Below are 11,255 nucleotides of genomic sequence, written 5' to 3'. Positions count from 1 at the left end.
AGATACTTTAATCTTGTCAGAATAGACGAGGCAATGGAATGGTTTCCTTTCAGATATATTGAATAAGGTTAGCAGGGTCGGAAACATAACTACAAGGGATCCAATTTACGATACCGGAAGAATTATTCAAATGATTAAATATTCTTGCAAGAAGCTTTCATGATAAGTTCCACATCGTGTCCGTGGGCATGAACACAAAGGTTCAAGGTCGACTCCCACTTCTCCAATGCATAATCTTACATTCACTTCTCACTTTCGACGAGGTTCTAGTGTTGAAATTTTACCCAGCATAACACCAGTAGAGTATGACCCATAGCAGTTTTCGAGTTCACACAGATTAAGAAAGGCATAGGTTCAACCCATCGGGGCATCTTAGAAACATATTATACAAACTTCAAGAGTAAATTATACCAGCTCGACAGTAGAGCATGGTTGGCCAAGCAGAGGATACAATTTACCAAAGGCATTATGTATCAGGGGAAGAACTCACAAGGTGATTGAATATGAAGGACACTGTCGGATAAAATCCAACAATGGACCGGGCGATCCACAACGAAGCTGATGTGAGTATCGGTACTCAAACAGAGGAAGTAACAATGCAATGGCATTGGACTATAGATACAACTGACTAACTCAAAGCTCAAATGCAAAGGAATTGTATTTTCAAATCAAGGGCTCAGAACAAACGATGTGATTAAGGATGGATAAGTTGAGTAGACTTAGGGATACAATCAGCGGTAATTTGATTGGTCGAGAACCAGCTCATGTTTAAAATGACATCTAAGCTGGAAGGATGAATTCTAGGATCTGATTGAGGTTTGTGAGCATTCGTAATATATTGAATCAACGAACTCGAAATGATAATGACAAAGGATACTATGAATATTGCTAGACATATGGAACACATCCATAATGCAAGCAGACAAGTATTTGCCGAGCAATAACGGGCAGAGGATTACCGAAAGATCGGATAGTATTTCAATGTATCTTGTGATTCATACTAACAATGGGGGAAGAACGGATACTCGATAAGTGCGAGGAATTATCCGTAGGGGGTATTCATGGGGCAAGAAATGCAAGGCAGTAGGCAAAAATGGATTTTCGGGATATAGGAAATATTCCAGGGTATCTTGTAATAACAAGAGCAACTCGGGATGAAGGTAGGGACGAAAAGGATATAAGGCTATCCATAAGGATACAACGGTGGTAGGGGATTGCAAAAGCAACGGGCACAAAGTCTTGAGAGAACTTCAGAGAATATCTTCGGAATCTTCTGGTGCAGCAAGCGGTCATCTGGAGTGAGGGGCTCCCCGGGTGAATGTGATCACGAGATCCTAATATTAGATTTTAGAAAAATCATTTAACCCAAATAGAAGAGAGATCAGAGTCCCAGAGTATAGATCGAGAAGTAAAAGATCCTAATACCACCCAAATGGCGACGTGGGCCCGTAAGACACACATCAATCTTAGTAAAAAGTTTTTGTAATGTCTAGACTCGACTTCGGCCAAGGAGTTGGGAAGGGGATTCCTACAGGCAGTCGGCTCTGATACCAACTTGTGACGCCCCCGATTTGACCATACACTAATCATGCACGCAAACGTGTACGATCAAGATCAGGGACTCACTGTTGGAAATATGCCCTAGAGGCAATAATAAATTGGTTATTATTATATTTCCTTGTTCATGATAATCGTTTACTGTCCATGCTAGAATTGTATTGATAGGAAACTCAGATACATGTGTGGATACATAGACAACACCATGTCCCTAGTAAGCCTCTAGTTGACTAGCTCGTTGATCAACAGATGGTTACGGTTTCCTGACCATGGACATTGGATGTCGTTGATAACGGGATCACATCATTAGGAGAATGATGTGATGGACAAGACCCAATCCTAAGCATAGCACAAAAGATCATGTAGTTCGTTTGCTAGAGCTTTTCCAATGTCAAGTATAATTTCCTTAGACCATGAGATCGTGCAACTCCCGGATACCATAGGAGTGCTTTGGGTGTACCAAACGTCACATCGTAACTGGGTGACTATAAAGGTGCACTACGGGTATCCCCGAAAGTGTCTGTTGGGTTGGCACGGATCGAGACTGGGATTTGTCACTCCGTATGACGGAGAGGTATCTCTGGGCCCACTCGGTAATGCATCATCATAATGAGCTCAATGTGACTAAGGAGTTAGCCACGGGATCATGCATTACGGTACAAGTAAATTGACTTGCCGGTAACGAGATTGAACAAGGTATTGGGATACCGACGATCGAATCTCGGGCAAGTAACGTACCGACTGACAAAGGGAATTGTATACGGGATTGATTGAATCCTCGACATCGTGGTTCATCCGATGAGATCATCGTGGAACATGTGGGAGCCAACATGGGTATCCAGATCCCGCTGTTGGTTATTGACCGGAGAGGCGTCTCGGTCATGTCTGCATGTCTCCCGAACCCGTAGGGTCTACACACTTAAGGTTCGGTGACGCTAGGGTTGTAGAGATATTAGTATGTGGAAACCCGAAAGTTGTTCGGAGTCCCGGATGAGATCCCGGACGTCACGAGGAGTTCCGAAATGGTCCAGAGGTGAAGAATTATATATAGGAAGTCAAGTTTCGGCCACCGGGAAAGTTTCGGGGGTCACCGGTATTGTACCGGGACCACCGGAAGGGTCCCGGGGGTCCATCGGGTGGGCCCACCTATCCCGGAGGGCCCCATGGGCTGAAGTGGGAGGGGAACCAGCCCCTAGTGGGCTGGGGCGCCCCCCATGGGCCTCCCCCCTGCGCCTAGGGTTGGAAACCCTAGGGGTGGGGGGCGCCCCACCTGACTTGGGGGGCAAGTTTCCCCCCTGGCCGCCCCCCTTTCAGATGGGATCCAGGCCGGCCCCCCCTCCCAGGGGGCCTATATATAGTGGGGGGGGGGGGAGGGAGGGCAGCAGCATGACAGCCCCTGGCGCCTCCCTCTCCCCCTGCAACACCTCTCCCTCTCGCAGATGCTTGGCGAAGCCCTGCCAAGACCCCGCTACTTCCACCACCACGCCGTCGTGCTGCTGGATCTCCATCAACCTCTCCTTTCCCCTTGCTGGATCAAGAAGGAGGAGACGTCGCTGCTCCGTACGTGTGTTGAACGCGGAGGTGCCGTCCGTTCGGCACTCGGTCATCGGTGATTTGGATCACGGCGAGTACGACTCCATCAACCCCGTTCATTGGAACGCTTCCGCTCACGATCTACAAGGGTATGTAGATGCACTCCTTTCCCCTCGTTGCTAGTATACTCCATAGATGGATCTTGGTGATGCGTAGAAAATTTTTAAATTCTGCTACGATCCCCAACACTCATGGGAAGATATCACAACACAACTCTAAAACATAAATAAGTCATACAAGCATCATAATACAAGCCAGGGGCCTCGAGGGCTCGAATACAAGTGCTCGATCATAGACGAGTCAGCGGAAGCAACAATATCTGAGTACAGACATAAGTTAAACAAGTTTGCCTTAAGAAGGCTAGCACAAACTGGGATACAGATCGAAAGAGGCGCAGGCCTCCTGCCTGGGATCCTCCTAAACTACTCCTGGTCGTCGTCAGCGGCCTGCACGTAGTAGTAGGCACCTCCAGTGTAGTAGGAGTCGTCGTCGACGGTGGCGTCTAGCTCCTGGGATCCGGCATCTGGTTGCGACAACCAGGTAGAAGGGAAAGATGGAAAAGAGGGAGAAAAGCAACCGTGACTACTCATCCAAAGTACTCGCAAGCAAGGAGCTACACTACATATGCATGGGTATATGTGTAAAGGGCCATATCGGTGGACTGAACTGCAGAATGCCAGTATAAGAGGGGGATAGCTAATCCTGTCGAAGACTACACTTCTGGCCACCTCCATCTTGCAGCATGTAAAAGAGAGTAGATGGTAAGTTCACCAAGTAGCATCGTATAGCATAATCCTACCCGGCGATCCCCTCCTCGTCGCCCTGTTAGAGAGCGATCACCGGGTTATATCTGGCACTTGGAAGGGTGTGTTTTATTAAGTATCCAGTTCTAGTTGTCATAAGGTCAAGGTACAACTCCAAGTCGTCCTGTTACCGAAGATCACGGCTATTCGAATAGATAAACTTCCCTGCAGGGGTGCACCACATAACCCAACACGCTCGATCCCATTTGGCCGCACACACTTTCCTGGGTCATGCCCGGCCTCGGAAGATCAACACGTCGCAGCCCTACCTAGGCACAACAGAGAGGTCAGCACGCCGGTCTAAATCCTATGGCGCAGGGGTCTGGGCCCATCGCCCATTGCACACATGCACGTTGCGAGGGCGGCCGGAAGCAGACCTAGCAACCTCCATTACAAAGGAAGTCATGTTACGCGGTCCAATCTGGCGCGCGCCGCCCAGTCGCTGACGTCACGAAGGCTTCGGCTGATACCACGACGTCGAGTGCCCATAACTGTTCCCGCGTAGTTGGTTAGTGCGTATAGACCAAATGGCCAGACTCAGATCAAATACCAAGATCTCGTTAAGCGTGTTAATTTTAAGTATCCGCGGACGCCGACCAGGGCCAAGCCCACCTCTCTCCTAGGTGGTCTCAACCTGCCCTGTCGCTCCGCCACAAAGTAACAGTCGGGGGCCGTCAGGAACCCAGGCCCACCTCTACCGGGATGGAGCCGCCTGTCCTTTCAGCCCCCTCATCAGAATCACATGCGGGTACTCAACGAGCTGACCCGACTTTAGTCACCACATGTGTCATGTATACAAAGTATATAGTATATACCCGTGATCACCTCCCTAGTGATCACGGCCCGATAGTATAGCATGGAAGACGGACAAGAGTGTAAGGCCACTGATGGAACTCTAGCATCCTATACTAAGCAGTAGGATAGCAGGTAAGGGTAACAACTGTAGCAACAATGACAGGCTATGCAGCAGAATAGGATTAACCGAAAGCAGTAACATGCTACACTCTTCTAATGCAAGCAGTATAGAGAAGAATAGGCGATATCTGGTGATCAAAGGGGGGGCTTGCCTGGTTGCTCTGGCAAGAAGGAAGGGTCGTCAACACCGTAGTCGAACTGGGCAGCCGCAGCGTCGGTCTCGTAGTCTACCGGGGAGAAGAGGGGGAAGAAACAATAAATATAGTGCAAACATAAGCATGATGATGCAAGACATGACAATGAGCGGTGCTAGGTGTGCCCTAACGTGGTAGTAGGTGATATCGGCGAAAGGGGGAAACATCCGGGAAAGTATTCCCAGTATTTCGCGTTTTTGGACAGATGAACCGGAGAGGGAAAGTTGCGTGTTTGCTATGCTAGGGACATGTGGCTGACGAACGGGCTGCGTATTCGGTTTCGTCTCGTCGTTCTGAGCAACTTTGATGTACAAAGTTTTTCCATCCGAGTTACGGATTATTTTATATTAATTTTTAAAGTTTTAAATCATTTTCTAGAATTAACAGATTATTTTAATTCGAAATTGCATTTATGACGTCAGCATGACATCAGCAGGCAACTCTGATCGTTGACTGGTCAAACTGACACGTGGGTCCCAGCTGTCATACTTTGATTATTCTAATTAGGGTATAACTAATCTAATTACCTTTTAATTAAACTAACTAATTAATTAGATCACTAAACAGAGTTAATTAACTTAATTAATTCGCTAATTAAATAATTAATTTGTTAGTTTCATTTTATTATTATTATTATTATTTTAAGTCCGTTTTGTTTTTTTATAAATGTTCTCGGGCGGGGCCCGTTTGCCATAGGCCCATAGGGGCCTAGCGGGCGCTAACGGACGTCGGGTGCAGCTCGATCTGGCGCTGCGGGCGCCCATCCGCTGCCTCAGGCGCGGGCAACGGGGGGGAAGGCATGACGAGCCGTGGCCCGGGGACGACCAGCGGCCACAGCCGGGGCTCCGGCGCGGCGGAGGCAAGGGCGCCGGCGACGTGGCGAGCGGCGAGCGGTTTGCGCGTAAAGGTGAGGGGCAGCAGAGCGGGGAAGGCGGCCACGGAGGGCGCGCACGGGGCGGGGCGCGTGCGAGGAGCAGCCACGGTGGGCGCGTGCGGTGGCACGCTGGGCGAGGCGAGGACGCGGTGAGCGCGGTCAGCACGCGTACGGGGCGGTTGTCTGGGGCGTGCACCGACGCCTTGGTCGGATCGACGACGGAATGCAGGGGGAGCAGGAGGCCGGTGGCCTCACCAGCGTTGAAGAGAAGCGGGGCGGCGAGGCGTGAGGAGGACGAAGACGGGCAGTCCGACGACGCGGCGTCGGGGAGGCGGGCTCGATATAGCTCCGGGCGGGGTCTAGCAACGGCATAGCCGTGGACGGGGCGACGAGATCGGGGCGGCGTCCGGGCTGCCAGCGACGAGGGCGGTGGGGCTATGGCGCGCGACGGGTCGGGGGCGTCTGTTGCCCCCGATCCAGATCCACTCGTGGGCGGGCGCGCCAGCGGGGTGGGGCTCCAACGCGGGGAGCGTGGCGGCGCTGGAAAAACGAGAGGGAGTGGGGAGGGGATTGTGCGGGACGAGTGGGGAAAGTGGGGGTTAGGGTTTCGGGGGGGAGTGGATAAGAGGGAGTGGGGGAGGAGTGGCTGGCTGGGCCTGGTGGGTTGGCCCAGTTGGGCCTGTGGTCAGCTGGGCCGAAGCCCGGGGGGGTTTCTCTTCCCTTTTTTTGGTCTTTTGTTTTTCTCTTTTGTATTTTCTTTCTTTTATTTATTTTCTCTTCTGTTTTAATTCAATTTATATTTATGCATTTTATAAAACTGTGTCTTCTACACCATAATTATCTATGTAATATTTAGTACAAACCGAACATTTTTATTTTAATGTTTGAAAACTTTTATTATTTACCAAATTTTGAATTTGAATTTTGGACCGGTTTTGATCTAACGATAGATTAGCAACAGTAACGGAGGTAACGTGGCACTATTAGCGTGGGATTACTGTAGCTTAATCATCCCAAGATTCAAACCATGTGTAGGGCAATTACGTATCATTAATTTCATCCTCTCCCAAGCTTGTGCAACATGTTCATGATGAAGTTGCTTAAAATTCATGATATCGTTTCTAAGAGAGATGATTTTAGCGGGAGGAAAATACTTAGAGATAAAAGCATCTTTGCACATATTCCATGAATCAATACTATTTTTAGGCAAAGACGAAAACCAAGCTTTAGCACGATCTCTAAGTGAAAAAGGAAATAGCTTCAATTTAACAATATCATTGTCCACATCTTTCTTATTTTGCATATCACACAAATCAACGAAGCTATTTAGATGGGTAGCAGCATCTTCACTAGGAAGGCCGGCAAATTGATCTTTCATGACAAGATTCAACAAAGCAGCATTAATTTCACAAGATTCAACATCGGTAAGAGGGGCAATCGGAGTGCTAAGAAAATCATTGTTGTTGGTGTTGGTAAAGTCACACAATTTAGTATTGTCTTGAGCCATCGTGACAAGCAAGCAATCCAACACACGAGCAAACAAGAAGCAAGCAAAAAAGAGGCGAAGGAAAAAGAGAGGGCGAATAAAACGGCAATGGTGAAGTGGGGGAGAGGAAAACGAGAGGCAAATGGCAAATAATGTAGTGCGAGGGATAAGAGTTTGTGATGGGTACTTGGTATGTCTTGACTTGTGCGTAGACTCTCCGGCAACGGCACCAGAAATCCTTCTTGCTACCTCTTGAGCACTGCATTGGTTTTCCCTTGAAGAGGAAAGGGTGATGCCGTAAAGTAGCGTAAGTATTTCCCTCAGTTTTTGAGAACCAAGGTATCAATCCAGTAGGAGACCAGCCGCGAGTCCCACGCACCTACACAAACAAATAAGAACCTCGCAACCAATGTGATAAAGGGGTTGTCAATCCCTTCACGGTCACTTACGAGAGTGAGATCTGATAGATATGATAAGATAATATTTTTGGTATTTTTATGATAAAGAGTAAATAAAGATGCAAAGTAAAATAAACGGCGCCAGAAATAGCTTGTTGACGGGAAATTAATATGATGGAAGATAGACCCAGGGGCCATAGGTTTCATTAGTGGCTTCTCTCAAGAGCATAAGTATTACGGTGGGTAAACGAATTACTGTCGAGCAATTGATAGAATTGAGCATAGTTATGAGAATATCTAGGTATGATCATGTATATAAGCATCACGTCCGTGACAGGTAGACCGAAACGATTCTGCATCTACTACTATTACTCCACACATCGACCGCTATCCAGCATGCATCTAGAGTATTAAGTTCATAAGAACAGAGTAATGCTTTAAGTAAGATGACATGATGTAGAGGGATAAACTCATGCAATATGATATAAACCCAATCTTTTTATCCTCGATGGCAACAATACAATACGTGTCGTTTCCCTTTCTGTCACTTGGATCGAGCACCGCACGATTGAACCCAAAGCTAAGCACTTCTCCCATTGCAAGAAAGATCAATCTAGTAGGCCAAACCAAACTGATAATTCGGAGAGACTTGCAAAGATAACCAATCATACATAAAAGAATTCAGAGGAGATTCAAATATTGTTCATAGATAATCTTGATCATAAACCCACAATTCATCGGATCTCGACAAACACACCGCAAAAGAAGATTACATCGAATAGATCTCCAAGAAGATCGAGGAGAACTTTGTATTGAGATCCAAAGAGAGAGAAGAAGCCATCTAGCTAATAACTATGGACCCGAAGGTCTGAGGTAAACTACTCACACATCATCGGAGAGGCTATGGTGTTGATGTAGAAGCCCTCCGTGATCAATGCCTCCTCCGGCGGAGCGCCGGAAAAGGCCGCAAGATGGGATCTCACGGGTACAGAAGGCTGCGGCGGTGGAAATAGGGTTTTGGCTCCGTATCTGATGTTTCCAGGGTATATGGGTATATATAGGAGGAAGAAGTATGTCGGTGGAGCAATGACGGGCCCACGAGGGTGGAGGGCGCGCCTGGGGGAGGTGGGCGCGCCCCCTGCCTCGTGCCTTCCTCGTTGATTGCTTTACGTAGACTCCAAGTTCTTTGGATCACGTTTGTTCCGGAAATCACGTTCCCGAAGGTTTCTTTCCGTTTGGACTCCGTTTGATATTCTTTTCCTTTGAAACACTGAAATAGGCAAAAAAAACAGCAATTTGGGCTGGGCCTCCGGTTAATAGGTTAGTCCCAAAAATAATATAAAAGTGTATAATAAAGCCCATTAAACATCCAAAACAGAATATAAGAAAGCATGGAACAACCAAAAATTATAGATACATTGGAGACGTATCACTTTCCATCATATAATCTTCTACTTTCCATCCTATTAGTTTCCGATCTACTCTTTTCGCAATCTTTTACTTTCCGATCTATAAACTAAAAATACCCAAAATATTTACTTTACCGTTTATCTATCTCTATCAGATCTCACTTTTGCAAGAACTGTGAAGGGACTGACAACCCCTTTATCGCGTTGGGTGCAAGTTTGTTTGATTGTTTGTGCAAGTATTCGGTGATTTGTGCATTGTTTCCTACTGGATTGATACCTTGGTTCTCAAACTGAGGGAAATACTTATCTCTACTTTGCTGCATCACCCTTTCCTCTTCAAGGGAAAAACCAACACAAGCACAAAAAGTAGCAGGAAGAATTTCTGGCGCCGTTGCCAGGGAGATCTACCCCAAGTCAAGACATACCAAGTACCCATCATAAACTCTCATCTCTTGCATTACATTATTCGCCATTCGCCTCTTGTTTTCCTCTCCCCCACTTCTAAAACGATTTTTGGAAATATTTGTCTTTTATTCGCCCCTCTTCCATTCGTCTTCTTCGCTTGCTTTTCTTGTGCTCGTGTGTTGGATTGCTTGCTTTGTCACGATGACTCAAGAGATTACCAAATTGTGTGACTTTTCCAATACCAACAACAATGATTTTATTAGCACTCCGATTTCTCCCGCTACTAATGCGGAATCTTGTGAAATTAATGCCGCTTTGCTGAATCTTGTTATGAAAGATCAATTTTCTGGCCTTCCTAGTGAAGATGCTGCATCCCATCTAAACAATTTCATTGATTTGTGTGATATGCAAAATAAAAAAGATGTGGATAACGATATTGTTAAATTGAAGCTATTTCCGTCTCGCTTAGAGATCGTGCTAAAACCTGCTTTTCATCTTTGCCTAAAAATAGTATTGATTCATGGAATAAGTGTAAAGATGCTTTTATTTCCAAGTATTTTCCTCCCGCTAAGATCATCTCCCTTAGGAACAATATTATGAATTTAAAGCAACTTGATCATGAACATGTTGCACAATCTTGGGAGAGGATGAAATTGATGATAAGAAATTGCCCTACTCATGGTTTGAATTTGTGGATGATTATACAAATTTTTTATGCCGGATTGAATTTTGCTTCTAGAAATCTTTTAGATTCGGCCGTGGGAGGTACTTTTATGGAAATTACTTTAGGAGAAGCTACTAAACTCCTAGATAATATTATGGTTAATTATTCTCAATGGCATACCGAAAGATCTTCCACTAGTAAAAAAGTGCATCCGATTGAAGAGATTAATGTTTTGAGTGGAAAGATGGATGAGCTTTTGAAATTATTTTCTAGCAAGAGTGCTCCTATTGATCCTAATGATATGCCTTTGTCCACTTTGATTGAGAATAATAATGAATCTATGGATGTGAATTTTGTTGGTAGGAACAATTTTGGTAATAACGCGTATAGAGGTAATTTTAATCCTAGTCCGTTTCCTAGTAATTCCTCTAACAATTATGGTAATTCCTACAACAATTCTTATGGAAATTATAATAAGATGCCCTCTGATTTTGAGAATAGTGTTAAAGAATTTATGAGTTCACAAAAGAGTTTCAGTGCTTTGATTGAAGAAAAAATGCTTAAGATTGATGATTTGGCTAGGAACGTGCATACAGTTTCTCTTGATGTTGATTCTTTGAAACTTAGATCTATTCCACCCAAGCATGATATCAATGAGTCTCTCAGCTAGGAGAATTTCCATTGATGAGTGCAAAGAAAGAACCGCTAAGATGCGTGCTAAAAAGGATTGGTTTATAAAAGCGTGTTCTTCTAGTTTCCGTGAAAATAATGGTGAAGATCTTAAAGTGATTGATGTGACTCCTATTGAATCTTTGTTTTCCAACATAAATCTTGATAAAGATGGGACTGGAGATGAGTCAACTTTAGTTAAAAGGCGTCCCAATGATTCAGAGTTTTTAGATCTTGATGCAAAAATTGATAAAAGTGGGATTGGAGAGGTCAAAACTTTAAGTAGCA

Source organism: Triticum aestivum, chromosome 5D, assembly GCF_018294505.1.
Source record: "Triticum aestivum cultivar Chinese Spring chromosome 5D, IWGSC CS RefSeq v2.1, whole genome shotgun sequence".
Lineage (NCBI taxonomy): Eukaryota > Viridiplantae > Streptophyta > Magnoliopsida > Poales > Poaceae > Triticum > Triticum aestivum.
This window is presented reverse-complemented; position numbering follows the sequence as displayed.